Here is a 12955-nt window from a genome sequence, read left to right as displayed (position 1 = left end):
CGATACCCAAGAAGGTGTCCCAGCTGCATACCCCGCCGACCTGGCCGACTCGCTCCCCACCTGCAACAACACCGGTTGACTAGGTAGCCAAGCCCCTACCGGTGACAACCCTCCTTGAATAGCTCCACCGCCGTCTATTCTCGCCAAAATGCGCGACATGCTAACCAACAAATCTCTAAGCCCGCTTACATCCGACCCACTACCTCCCCTAACATTTTCCCCGCTGGGCCCAGGCACCTGCCTATCCCCCACCCCATCCGCTAATGACCCCGCGGGCAACAAATCATACATAGACGCATACTTACGAAGCTGCGCAGGTGCTGTGTCCCCGCCAGCCGTACTCCCCGAGTCCTGATGAGTCCTCTGTTCACCTTGTTCTTCTCCATAATCCAGTCCGACCGACCCCTGCCGCTCAAGGCCTGTGCCCCTGGCCTCCTCGTCACCAGGGGGGACCCGAGCCCGTGCCGATATCCCCGCCGTTCGTCCTCCGCTCGTCCCTGCTCCGGTCCTCACCGCCATCCGTGCAATTCCGCGATTTTCAGACCCGGACTCCCCAGCCCGATCCATGTTGGTCCGTGGATAACTACCAGGCAACTCCGTGCTGCTGCCCGCCGATCCATCCCTCTGCCTGGTGTGACTTGGGACAGGCAGCAGGTCCTGGAATTGCTGCTGCCTGCCCGTGTAGCTCCGCCGCTGTCTGCCCCCTCTGGTCTGTCTGGCAGGCACCCTGACAGGAACGTCGCCAGGTGTGCCTGCCGCGCTGGTGGTCCCTCCGTTCCCCGCTTCAGAATTGGCGCTCTTTTTTCTTTTGAATAACCAGCGTCTTAAATCGCCGCGGGATCTTGGAGCGGGGGGCGTGTCCATGCGCCCGCCGCTCATTGGCTGTGCGTCCCTGCCATCTGTATCCGGGGCCAGAAGTGACGTGGTCCGCATTTCCGGTGAGGCCCCGCTCCCCGGATGACGTGTCTGCGTCCCGGGCCTTGCTTCCGGCGCGGCCTGGGCTCTAGTACTGCGGCGCGCCGCAGGAGCAGGCCACACCACAACTGAGCAGGGAACTTCAGTCGCGGACCGTGACCCGATGCTGGGGGAGCCCGCAGACCGGCTGGGCGGATTCCTGCCGCGGCGGGCACGCCGGCAGGGGATTCCACCGGCATGCTCCCCGGATGCAGGGTCCCCTGAGGGGCTCCGCAGCCTGCGCCTGCTGCCCGTACTGACCATCTCCAGGGAAAGCCTCTCGGGGGGCTGCGTCCTCCTGGCAATTCTTCCCGATCCCGACGGGGATTCTTCCTCTCCGGCATTCCCCAGCAATCCGGCCAGCTGGGACTCGAGCCTCCCTCCTCGTCTGGATCTGGCAGTCTCCCTCAGCCTGGCAATAAGGGACTCCACTGACTCCATAATAGCCAGAAAAGTGTCCAAGCAATTGGAAAAAAGGTAATATTATTATTTTTTTTTTTTGAGTAGTGCTCTAGAACTTCTCTCTATGACTTCTTCTCTGGACTGCCCGTTTTCCCGCACTTTTCCCTATTATACCTCTCCCCCCTTTTACCCCACCCCCATCCAAATGCCCGTCCCTCCAAACCTATACCCAATCCCGACCATTGGGATTTAAAAATTGCGCCCTCCTGGCCAATCCTGGTCATGTGGGGCTTCCTTCTAGGTTCCCATGCCTCCAGCCCCCTTCATGAAAGCTGTGATTAATATCATGGTTATTCCACCAAGTATTGATTTCTGAACTCTTCCTCAGTTAAAACATGAGTATTGTTGTTTCTAAATGAATAAGAACTTGTTTTCTTTGCATTATTTGAGGTCTGAAAGCACTTCTGTCTTTAATGCAGGTAACGAGTTGATTAAGAGCAGGGGCGGAACTACCGCCCGTGCAGCCGGTTCATTGAACGGGGGCCCCGAGGGAGAGGGGGCCCCTCCAGCCTCCAGCAGGGCCGCCATCAGGGCAGACGCCCTGACTCCAGTGTGGGGCCCAGCCGGTAGGGGCCCCCTTGGAGCCCCGTTGGGGGCCCCCTCTTGTGATTCTCTCTCCTCACGGGTCCGGGACATCTCAGCGCTGCGCTCCTGCGGCAGCACCTTCATGATTCCCCTGATTTCCGGTCATGTGACGGCGCCGTCACATGGCCGGAAGTCAGGAGAACCTGGTGTTAGCGATTTGGACGAGCGCCAGGATTCTGCAGGGATCGCATGGGGGTAAGTTTTACAAGTTTTGTTTTTTTCAAAATACAATTTACTAGGAGTGGGGGAATGGGAGGTGTGTGTGTGTGTGTGTGTGTGTGTGTGTGTTAGTGTTATAAGAGATGCACATGGGGGGGGGAGATGATAAAAGATGCACATGGGGTGGGGGGGATGAGAGAGGTGCACATGTGGGGGGAGGGGGATGAGAGAGGTGCACATGTGGGGGGAGGGGGATGAGAGAGGTGCACGTGGGGGGGGGAGATGATAAAAGATGCACATGGGGTGGGGGGGATGAGAGAGGTGCACGTGGGGGGGATGAGAGATGCACATGGGGGGGGATGAGAGATGCACATGGGGGGGGGATGAGAGATGCACATGGGGGGGATGAGAGATGCACATGGGGGGGATGAGAGATGCACATGGGGGGGGATGAGAGATGCACATGGGGGGGGGATGAGTGATGCACATATGGGGGGATGAGTGATGCACATATGGGGGGGTGAGAGATGCACATGGGGGGTGAGAGATGCACATGGGGGGTGAGAGATGCACATGGGGGGGTGAGAGATGCACGGGGGGGGGGTGAGAGATGCATCGGGGGGGTGAGCTGCACATTGGGGGGATGAGAGCTGCACATGGGGGGGTTATGTTTACATAACTTTGTTGCCTTATGAAGCGCAGGGGGGGGGGGCCCCAAAAAATTTCTTGCACAGGGGCCCACTACAGTCTGTGTCCGCCCCTGATTAAGAGCATCTAACTGGTATGTAGGAGCCAGAACTCATAATGGTTTCTAGGGGATCAAATACTTATTTCTCACTGCAAAATGCAAATAAATTTATCTAATTTATACAATGTGGTTTTCTTGATTTTTTTGGGGATATTCTATCTCTCAATGTTAAAATTAACCTACCCTTAAAATTATAGACTGTTCATGTCTTTCTCAGTGGGCAAACTTACAAAAACAGCAAGGGATCAAATAATTATTTCCTTCACTATAAATATAATATATATATATATATATATATATATATATATATATATATATATATATATATATATATATATATATATATATATATATATATATATATATCTACTATATAATTGTCTTTCTGTCTGTCTGTCTTTCTGTCTGTCTGTCTGTCTCTCTGTCCTGGAAATCCCGGGTCGCTGATTGGTCCGGCCGCGGCCAATCAGCGATGCGGCATTTCTGAAAAACACGGCGGCCGTTAGCGGCTCATGTGCGGCACGGAGGTCAGCGGCGATGCAGCCGGTAGATGCAGCCGGCTACTCGCAGCATAAGTCCCCCGACCGCAGGCGCCGCTGACCTACATGCGGCTATCGTCGGGAGATCAGCGGCTACGGCCGCTGATCTCCCGAGGACAAGTGTGACGCCCCTCCCCTCCTCTCCCCTCCTCTCCTCTCCTCTCCCCTCCCCTCTCCTCCCGTCCCTCCCCCCGCTCGATCAGGACCCCGGCACCCGGCGTCATACTTACCCATCCCCTCCCCTCCTCTCCCCTCCTCTCCTCTCCTCTCTCCTCCCCTCTCCTCCTGTCCCTCCCCCCGCTTGATCAGGACCCCGGCACCCGGCATCATACTTACCCCTCCCCTCCCCTCTCCTCTCCTCCTGTCCCTCCCCTATCCTCCCGTCCCTCCCCCCGCTCGATCAGGGCCCCGGCACCGGCGTCATACTTACCCCTCCCCGTGCCTCCGCAGCAGCTCCTGTGTCTCCCGCTGATGCTCTGTGACGTCTCAGGTCAAAGGGCGCGGTGACGTCTTTACACCGCGCTCTCTCCTGACCGGTCACAGCGCACAGCGTCAACATGCCAGCTACGCTGGAGTCCAGAGAAGCAGCTGAGAAGGGAGGTGAGTATTGGATTATTTTTTTTTTGTATGGGCCCATAGGGGACCTGCATGGGGCACTATGGGGGGATGGATATACAGGGGATATGACTTCCTGCATGGGGCATTATATGGGGGGGAAAGGTGACATCCTACATGGGGCATTATATGGGGGGAGAGGTGACATCCTACATTGGGCATTATATGGGGGAGAGGTGACATCCTGCATGGGACATTATATGGGGGGAGAGGTCACATCCTGCATGGGGCATTATATGGGGGGAGAGGTCACATCCTACATGGGGCATTATATGGGGGAGAGGTGACATCCTGCGTGGGGCATTATATACGGGGGATGTGACTTCCTGCATGGGGTATTATATACGGGGGATGTGACTTCCTGCATGGGGCATTATATGCGGGGGATGTGACTTCCTACATGGGGTATTATATACGGGGGATGTGACTTCCTGCATGGGGCATTATATGCGGGGGATGTGACTTCCTGCATGGGGTATTATATACGGGGGATGTGACTTCCTGCATGGGGTATTATATACGGGGGATGTGACTTCCTGCTTGGGGCATTATATGCGGGGGATGTGACTTCCTGCATGGGGTATTATATACGGGGGATGTGACATCCTGCATGGGGCATTATATGCGGGGGATGTGACATCCTGCATGGGGTATTATATACGGGGGATGTGACTTCCTGCATGGGGCATTATATGCGGGGGATGTGACATCCTGCATGGGGTATTATATACGGGGGATGTGACTTCCTGCATGGGGCATTATATGCGGGGGATGTGACATCCTGCATGGGGCATTATATACGGGGGATGTGACATCCTGCATGGGGCATTATATGGGGGGAGAGGTCACATCCTGCATGGGGCATTATATGGGGGGAGAGGTCACATCCTACATGGGGCATTATATGGGGGAGAGGTGACATCCTGCGTGGGGGATTATATACGGAGGATGTGACTTCCTGCATGGGGTATTATATACGGGGGATGTGACTTCCTGCTTGGGGCATTATATGCGGGGGATGTGACTTCCTGCATGGGGTATTATATACGGGGGATGTGACTTCCTGCATGGGGCATTATATGCGGGGGATGTGACATTGTGCATGGGGTATTATATACGGGGGATGTGACTTCCTGCATGGGGCATTATATGCGGGGGATGTGACATCCTGCATGGGGTATTATATACGGGGGATGTGACTTCCTGCATGGGGCATTATATGCGGGGGATGTGACATCCTGCATGGGGCATTATATACGGGGGATGTGACATCCTGCATGGGGCATTATATGGGGGGAGAGGTCACATCCTGCATGGGGCATTATATAGGGGGAGAGGTCACATCCTACATGGGGCATTATATGGGGGAGAGGTGACATCCTGCGTGGGGCATTATATACGGGGGATGTGACTTCCTGCATGGGGTATTATATACGGGGGATGTGACTTCCTGCATGGGGCATTATATGCGGGGGATGTGACATCCTGCATGGGGCATTATATGGGGGGAGAGGTCACATCCTGCATGGGGCATTATATGGGGGGAGAGGTCACATCCTACATGGGGCATTATATGGGGGAGAGGTGACATCCTGCGTGGGGCATTATATACGGGGGATGTGACTTCCTGCATGGGGTATTATATATGGGGGATGTGACTTCCTGCATGGGGCATTATATGCGGGGGATGTGACATCCTGCATGGGGTATTATATACGGGGGATGTGACTTCCTGCATGGGGCATTATAAAGGAGGGTCGGGAGACATATGCTAGAATACCCGATGCGTTAGAATCGGGCCACCATCTAGTGTATATATAAATATATATATATATATAAATGTTCACCTATAGCTGCATATATTTCTTTCTCCTTCAAGACTACATATCCAACACACAAGAAAAGGAAGTTTCAGATTCCGGACACAGGATTTCCTTCTACAAAAGAAATGCTTGACAATGATACAAGCGAGACCTTATAATGATATGGAACAAGACACTTCTGAATAGCAAGTTCTAAAATAATACATGCACCGATTTTCAGAAAAGATTGAACAAAATGCTAAGAAAAAAAGAGAGATACTGAAAGCTCCTAAAAATATTGATGGAATATTCATATACCTGTAGAACATAAGTGTACGAAAGTGATACAACGTGGCATTAATAAAACTATGACTTATGGTAATGTCCAAATAGCATAAAATAAAGCATTTATTTGCACATATTTGGTATGTAAAATAATATATTTTTGTGGAATGTTTAAATTACAGACAGCCTTTGGGAATTTGTCTCCATGGAGAGTCGAATGGAAAAAAAATCAAATGTTTATAAATCTAAAGTTCTGAAGATGCGCTGCAGTAACAGCTCGGCTTCTCATACATTACATGAAATACAACCGAGGATAACTGAGTAACAGAACAGCTTGGATATAATATTTACCAGAGAGATGAGCACAATTCAATGTCAAGAAGTACCTGCAAAAGCAAATATTTAATGTACATGAAAAGATATTAGAAACAGATTGACTCGGTGCAATATTCTACGAAACAACAGCCGCTGTGGTTAAAAGTGAGCTTATATCATTTGTAGATAAATATATTTTAATATTTGAAAAGTAAAGAGAAATGTGTTATTGCTTTACTGGTAACACAGATGATTTATGAAGACTAATAAAAACAGTGCACAGTATGTAAGCATGCTACTTATCTTTTAATAATGTTCTACTTTTGTTGTTTAATTCCCAAAAGAAATAATATTTTTCCTCCTCCTGTTTTATACAGAATGATAAATAAAAACAAAAATCTGCACCTTGTAGGTTCCCTGCTGGCTTACAGCCCAAAACAAAATGTTTAGAAATTGTTCTTTTGTACCTTAGTAGTACGCCCTGAGAATTTTAATATACATTGCACTATTAAGAGAGACTTTTTTTATATACAGAGCATGTAATCTACAATGATAAAAGCAATCATCCCGTAAAATAATTTTTGGTGAAAAACTCTTACAGCAGAGCTATCACCAGATTTCACAATACAAATGGCATACATTATTAAAAGGGTTCTTCACTACTTGGACAAGTATATTCACTATATTTCCCAGTCTAAAATAAAAATAACAGTTGCTCACGTTCCACACCGGCACCGGGACTCCCAGGGCTTGGTTGACATTGTTATGCCATGTGAGCACTGTGGCCAATCAGCAACTGCTTATGTGCTGCTTCCCTCATACATCCTTCAAAAGAACCTCGGAAGTCCAAAGGAAGAGTGAGAACTGCAGCAAAGTTTGACCGCTGATTGGCTGCAGTGCTCATGTGACATAACAATCACTCAAACCCTGGGAGACCCGGCACCGACATTGCTGCAATGGAGCTGATATGGGAGGTGAGAACTTTATTTTTATTTTCCACTGGGACATAGTAATTATAATATAGTATTTAAGAAGAGGTTGTCCAAGTAGTGGACTATATCTGTAAATAGATTTCTAAGATCTGATGAGGCTGGAGTGCTTACTTTGCAAATCCATGGAAAAATGACTGTATAATTGAGTTGAGCAAAAAGGTTTTGCAGGATCCTGGTTCAGTGGCCACAGCAGTAGTCTGAGGCCATTGTACCAGAGCTTTGCAAGCCTCCTCCTACCTCTCAATATCTCCAGGGTGTCTTCTGACTTGTCGGCATGGCACATGTTGCGTGATGCACCCATGATGCCAGGCCTACTACTCAGATTACTAACGAGGCCGCTGAAGAAGGGTCCTGTGAATCTTTTTGCTGCACTCCATTATGTCATCCTTCATGTAAGTTTTCCTGCCTCGCTGTATGTTTGTATTGTGTTGTGTAGTATTATTTGCTATACTGTACACATAACACAACAGTCAGACAAACTTGTATGATGGCCTCCCAACAATCTCCCGATAGAAGATGTTGGGGAACGTTTGATTTTTTTTTCTACTGGGGAGGATAAGCTGCTGTCAAGGGGTGTTTGGCAGCAACTTTATCCCCCTTCTTCATTGAAATAAACATGTACAATCAGCTGGGCAGACATTTTTGGTGGAGTTTGGAGAGGTAGCCATGGGTTGTGTTTTTTAGTTGACAGGTGTATGTCCAGCATTGTACCACTATACAATGTGCTGTGATTATGAGGCTTATTTTTCCAGTTATACCACCAAAATCATTAGAATATACAATGTTTTGCTTCTCCAAGAAAATCAGCATATTTTGAATGCTTGTATGTAATATTACATTGGAGCTTACAAAAGTCTGTTTTGCCAAGAAGTGAAAGAACATACTGAGATCTACCATTATAAATGGACTGTTGATCTATAATGTCTTTTGTTCATGTATGATTATAAGGAATGTGGCCTTTTCAGGAAACACAATGTTACTGGAAAGAATAAAAAATAAAAACACAGGAAAAGTGAGACACAAACACAAGAGGAGTCAACTATGTGTGTTTGAGAAATACATTCTTCTCCACATTAAGCCATCACATGAATGTTTCTGTGGCATTTTGCCAGGTTCTCTGTATGTAGCTGTATACAACATTTTTCAGTTTTTGTTAAACTAAACTATTCCAAAATGTCTTTCTATAATGTCTTGCAATCTTGATCCATTCCTCATACAGCTGTCATGTAACTGCAGAGTTGCAAAGCCTTTTAATCCCTTCTCTACATTTTCTCTCTAATTTTAAACAGGCTGACATTTCTTGTTCTGTACAGATCCCTTTTTAGTAGTCATTTCATTATCACCTCAGGGAAGATTAAAATAAAAGGTAACACCTAGGTATCGATAACATGGTCTCCACCATTCAATAACTGATGGACACTGCTTCCCCCTTCCTGCACAGTGACCACTGCACAGACCACAGAGCGTGCCTACAGAACGTGCCTACAGAGCTACCCCGTACAGGTCAGATAGTCAGATTCTGTTTATTGATTCTTGTGGAAACTGCTGTAAAGCATATCTCTAACTGAAAAAAAAAGTGTAAGGATATGCACATGCTACCTATGTTTCCCTCTTGAAGAAACAAGTTTTATTGCTAAAATGAGTTATGTGGTATAATGTGAAATGTTATGTATAATGTAATATATAATGTTATGTGAATTGTGATGTGCGTTAGTAATGTTAGTAATATTTGTAGTTTGACCACAGGGATAGTTATAGTTAATGTTTGGGAATAGCCCAGAGTGGGAGGGACTAAATTACAAGGAAAATGACAATTTCCTGTCAGAGAGTGAGATAGGGCCTGGAGTGCATAGTGAGTGGACCAAAAGATCCAAGGTGAGCAGTGCCGCATTCTGGGGTGACCCTAAGTGAGAGGAAACCAAAGAAAACTAAGAGACTAAGAGACAGAGTGACCTTCCGTCAATGGGTCCTAGGAGAGGACGCCTAGCCATGAGACCCCGAGCTTATAACGCTGGTAGGTAATAGGCGTAAAACAGAACTGAGTATGTGGGACGAGTAAAGTGTCCCGGGCGGGAGTCCCAGAGCTTCAGCTTTACCGGCCATACTGTCACCTTAAAGGGAAAAGAGGACCCAGAACCACAGAACAAGTAAAGGGCAGTTGTTACTCAGGACTGTATTGTTAAAGCTGGGTTGTGGTGAAGTAGTGAGATATAGTGGCAATAGAGGGTATTATTTACTACAGCGGAAGGGAACTGTGTGGAAAATGCTTTGAGTTGTAAAGGAAACATTCATGAGACTGTGTACTCTCTATCTCTTGCCGTTCAAGAGTTTATTTTTGAATGGTGGTCTCCCTCATTGAACTGTGAAACATCTGGTCCTGGCAAACCTGCAACAATGGGTACATGCAGTCTGAACGGGCGTAACGCCCTCACAGCAGATGTCCACACACCTAAGCTAGAACCCACACTTTCATGTAACGTGTCAGGGCACAGCAGACGAGCACATCGCCCACAACTACTGCCCCCCGCCACGTTACACATACACTCAGGCAAAATGAGGGCCCCAATAATCAAGTACTGAAGACAGAATGAAAACATCTAAAACCAGAAAATAAAAGCAGATTAGAAACAAATGTGCACCAGAGACTGGTTTTAACTTATTTTTTTATTGCCTGTTTTCCTTCATTGAATTGCCAAGTCTGTCTAATTATCAAACGTTTAAGGGCACGTCAAGTTCTCTTAGAAGCCCAAAGTAGGGGATGCATTGGGTACACCTCATCACAATCTGTCTCTGAAGTTCAGCATGATAGTTGTTAGATGGACAAACCACGCATTTCATTGTCCCCTGCTCCCTCTCTTCCCCATCAGCGAAACTGGAAAAATGTGTTTTGCCAGTGGGTGAATATCTCATTACACGCCTTTTTCTCATCTAAGACAATGGATGGAGGCAGAAATGCTGAAAAACAAGTCTACATTACATATCATGAAGTATCACACAGAATATAATACAAACAGCACTAGAGCTTTACACACGAGAGTATGAAAAATCGTTTGAGTCATCCAGAAAACTCAGACGATTTTTATCCATGTTGTCATCCGTGTGTCCGTATTTTACAGCCGTGTGACATCTGATTTTATTTGTCAACATTTTAAAATGTACATGATGAAATACGGTTTCTTAGGTTGATAATGGCGACATATCTGTAAAAATCAGATGCTGCACAGACGATCCGTAGGGGATAAACCCATAAACTTGAATGGGCGAGTCTCATCTGATATTCGGAAATGAATGGTTCATGCTGCAAAAAAACTGTCATCTGTACGGCTCTATTAAATTACCTTGGTCGGTGTGTTGTCTGATTCTTACTTGGATACCACATGTCCGTATTATATGCTTGTCTGAATGAGCCCTTAGGCAAAGAGAGATGGTAGACAAAAATCACATAGTGTAATGAGTGCAATCTCTGGGTGACTCAGATGTCAGGATTCTGATATAAATTCTGCAATTTAATATTATAAAGAGAAGAGGTCAGCATGGTGTTGGTATGGGTATAAAATAAGAAAATGGTTCAAAAGCTTACAGACCCCTTAAATATGTCAGCCATAGAAGAATTCATCTGCTTGTCATGTTTCATCATAGAATAGTGAAGCCGGGGTCTTGGGAAAAACAACATAATGAATTTTGCATAATTGTAAAACCATTAACCTAGTCAGTAAGAGGAATAATATTTTTGCACATTAGAAGCCTCTGCCAGGCATCTTAAATTTAAATAATACAAGCTGTCTTCTTTACATGAACAGTGGTTGATTATGTCATCATTTAATTGATTTCAGCGATTACTAGCAGAATACTTTGTGACTAGTTCTAGCACCATGTCTCAGCTCTACGTGCCCTCCATACCAGGGCGATGTGGGAGGACCCACTATAGGAAGCCTCTCCATGGCTCGATGTCACGTTGAGCCGTGTGCCTGGAGCTGTTCTTGCTGCAGTCTGATTTTCACGCATCATCACCAGCAGCAACCACAAAGCAAGATACTGAAAGAGTCGCCACTTCTAACATTACAGAATGACGGGAACACTGGAGATTATCCTTTCTCAAGGCACATGCTTTATTATTTTTTTTGGCAGATGTTATGCTTGCAAAATTACAAAGTAATTGAGACATCCTAGTGATTGACGCACTGTCCCTTGCAATGACACAACAGCTGGCCAATATTACAGCATAAACCAAAAGACCTTACCAAGCATTACATGCTCTTTCTTTATTAAATAAAAATCCAGGAGGATTAGATGTTATTCTTAAAGGGATGGTATCATCACGGAAGATAGAGAAAGATAGATAAAGATAGATAGATATATAGAAAGACAGATAGTAGATGGATAGTTGGAAGGATAGATAGATTATAAATAGATAGATATACAAATAGACAGATGTAGATGATGTAGATAGATATAGATATGATAGATAGAGATAGACAAATAGATAGATACAGTTGAAACCAGAAGTTTACATACACTATATAAAAAGACACATCTGCATGTTTTTCTCAATATCTGACAGACATGAAATCAGAATAAACCTTTCCTGTTTTAGGTCAATTAGGATTACCATGTGAATGTATTTTAATGCACACCTGAAACACACTGCTTCTTTGTGTAGCATCATGGGAAAGTCTAAAGAAACCAGCCAAGATATCAGGAAGAGAATTGTGGACTTGCACAAGTCTGACTCATCCTTGGGTACAATTTCAAGATACCTGAAGTTGCCTCGTTCATCTGTACAAACAATTATACGCAAGTACAAACAAGATGGGAATGTCCAGCTATCATACCACTCAGAAAGGAGACGGGTTCTGTTTCCCAGAGATGAACGTGCTTTGGTCTGACATGTACATATCAGCCCAAGGACAAAAGCAAAAGACCTTGTGAAGATGATGGCGGAAGCTGGTAAGATTGTGTCAATTCCACAGTGAAACAAGTATTGTATCAACATGGGCTGAAAGGCCACTCTACCAGGAAGAAGCCATTACTCCAAAAGAAACATAAAAAAAAAACAGATTAATGTTTGCAAGTGCACACAGGATCAAAGACCTTAATTTTTGGAGACATGTCCTGGGATCTGATGAAACTAAAATTGAACTTTTTGGGCATAATGACCATCATTACGTTTGGAGGAAAAAGAGAGACGCTTGGAAGCCTAAGAACACCATCCCAACTGTGAAATGTGGGGGTGGCAGCATCATGTTGTGGGGTTGTTTTGCTGCAGGAGGGACAGGTGCACTTCACAAAATAGATGGCATCATGAGAAAAGAAGACTATGTGGCAATACTGAAGCAATATCTCAAGACATCAGCCAGAAAGTTAAAGCTTGGGCGAAAATGGTTCTTCCAAATGGACAATGACCCGAAGCATACTGCCAAAATGGTAACAAAGTGGCTTAAGGATAACAAAGTCAATGTTTTGGAGTGGCCATCACAAAGCCCTGATCTCAATCCTATT

General features: G+C 46.2%; 1 protein-coding gene across 1 annotated transcript in view; it reads left to right on the top strand.

The window, feature by feature from the left end:
- The window catches only part of LOC141160828 (cingulin-like), a 37069-nt gene extending 30132 nt beyond the window's left edge, over window positions 1–6937 (top strand). Inside the window, exon 2 of the mRNA XM_073645619.1 lies at window positions 6332–6937. The gene's annotated coding sequence lies outside the window, so the exon portion shown is untranslated. The remainder of the gene's footprint in view (window positions 1–6331) is intronic.
- The last annotated feature ends 6018 nt before the right edge of the window (window positions 6938–12955 follow it).

This window comes from Phyllobates terribilis, unplaced genomic scaffold, assembly GCF_046119375.1.
Source record: "Phyllobates terribilis strain yellow unplaced genomic scaffold, ASM4611937v1 Scaffold_9__5_contigs__length_417890890, whole genome shotgun sequence".
Lineage (NCBI taxonomy): Eukaryota > Metazoa > Chordata > Amphibia > Anura > Dendrobatidae > Phyllobates > Phyllobates terribilis.
Note: the sequence above shows the minus strand (reverse complement) of the source record. Positions and strands in the feature narration are given on the sequence as shown.